The sequence below is a fragment of the Chrysochloris asiatica genome, unplaced genomic scaffold, assembly GCF_000296735.1.
Source record: "Chrysochloris asiatica unplaced genomic scaffold, ChrAsi1.0 scaffold00047, whole genome shotgun sequence".
NCBI classification, from domain to species: Eukaryota; Metazoa; Chordata; class Mammalia; order Afrosoricida; family Chrysochloridae; genus Chrysochloris; species Chrysochloris asiatica.
The window spans coordinates 16,165,436-16,167,177 of NW_006408565.1; positions in this window are offsets into that span (position 1 = coordinate 16,165,436).

A 1,742-nucleotide genomic window follows, 5' to 3' on the forward strand; every position below is an offset into this window, starting at 1 on the left:
GACTCGATGGCACTTCACAACAACAACAACAAGACTAGATAAAGGAGTCCTGGTGTGGTGCTATGGGCTAAAGCACTGGACTGCAAGGTTGCTTGAACCACAAGGTTGGTGGTTCAAACCCACTAGTTGCTCTTCGGAAACCCTATACAGGATTGCTTAACAACACTTAACAACAAAAACAACAAGACTAGAGAGAAGTTGTGGGGAGAAGTATTGGGGCTTCCCCCAAAGAGTCCCCCGCTTCTCCACGAATGGGGTCCAACCACTTTGATTTTCATCCATTTCTATTTTGGTTTGTGAGTCATCAGCACTCAGAACAAGAAATGCTTCCATTTATCAATACACAGATAGTAATAATAGTAGTAGTAAGAGCTCTGGTGACATAGCGGTTAAGTGCTCAGCTACTAACGGAAAGGTCAGCAGTTTGAACCCACCAGCAGTTCTATGGGAACTGCTGGCAATCTGCTCTTATAAAGATGGTTGTTGTTAAATGCCATTGAGTTAGTTCCGACTCATAGTGACCCTGCATAGGGTTTCCAAGGAGTAATGGGTGAGCTTGAACCACCGACCTTGCAGTCCAGCACATTAACCCACAGCGCCACACCGGAAGCCCAGTGGGGGCAGTTCTACTGTGCCATATAAGCTAGCTATGAGTCAGAATCAACTTGATGGCACAAAACAAGTAGCGGTAGGAGGAGTGAGGGCCACTTAGCCAGTGTACGCTCCAAGCCCTAGATTCAGGAGTTCACATCTCACATCAAGTCTGTGAGGCTAGCATTGTCCCCATTTTACTGGAGAGGGAGCAGAAGTTTAAGTGGTTTCTCTAAAGCTCCTAGTTACTAAGTGGCTGAGCCAGGATTTAAACTCTGGTTTGATAAGCTCAGGCCTGTTCTACTTCCCCAGGCTGTCCCTGAGAGTGGGCATCGGAGAGCATGGCTGGGCCATGGGGATCCAGGGAGGAAGGAGAGGTGGTGGCAGATGGTGGGGTGGCGTAATTTGGAGAGTCCTGTAGAGTGGGGCGGCAGGTGGCCTTGGTGACTCCAGGCAGCCTCCTTTGGTGCCCTGGGCTGCTGCAGGTGAGAAACACCATCCCAACCCTCATGAAAGAAACATCAGTGTTAATCGGATCAGGTCCCATACCCTGGGCTGGGCACCTCATACATTTTTCATTTATGTCTCCCTTAAAACTCAACCTAAGGGGATGAAGAGGGGAGGGCACTGAGAGAAGGTAATGGAGGCAGCGGAGATGGTGGTGGCGTAGGAATTCAACACCTTCCTGATTAATTCAGGGACCCTTTGTAGCAGGAAGGTGAACAGCACAGGTGTGGAGACCTGGGTGTGGTTTTAGCCTGATTATTTAGCCACATGACAAGTTATCTCCCTCTCTGAGCCTCAGTTTGCTCATCTGTAACATGGAGCTAGCTAGTGATAGATATAAAGTGTGTTATGACAAGCACATAACAGGTATTCAATAAATGACAGCCATTTTGCCTAAGGGCTGGTCTGCTCTCTTGAGGGAACTGAAAAAGGGAATGTTTTGTCTTTCTCACTTTTGGGAAGTTCATCTCTTCCTGAGGCAAAACGAACCTTTGCTGAGGAACACTGACTGTAAGAAAGGATTTTCTTAAATGAAGCTGAAATCTTTCTCTTTGAGGCCCCATCATCTAGTTATGGGAAGAACCTTAAAGACTGAGTTCCTTTGTCATGAAGTCCCTTGTTGTTGTTGTTGTTGTTGTTGTTGT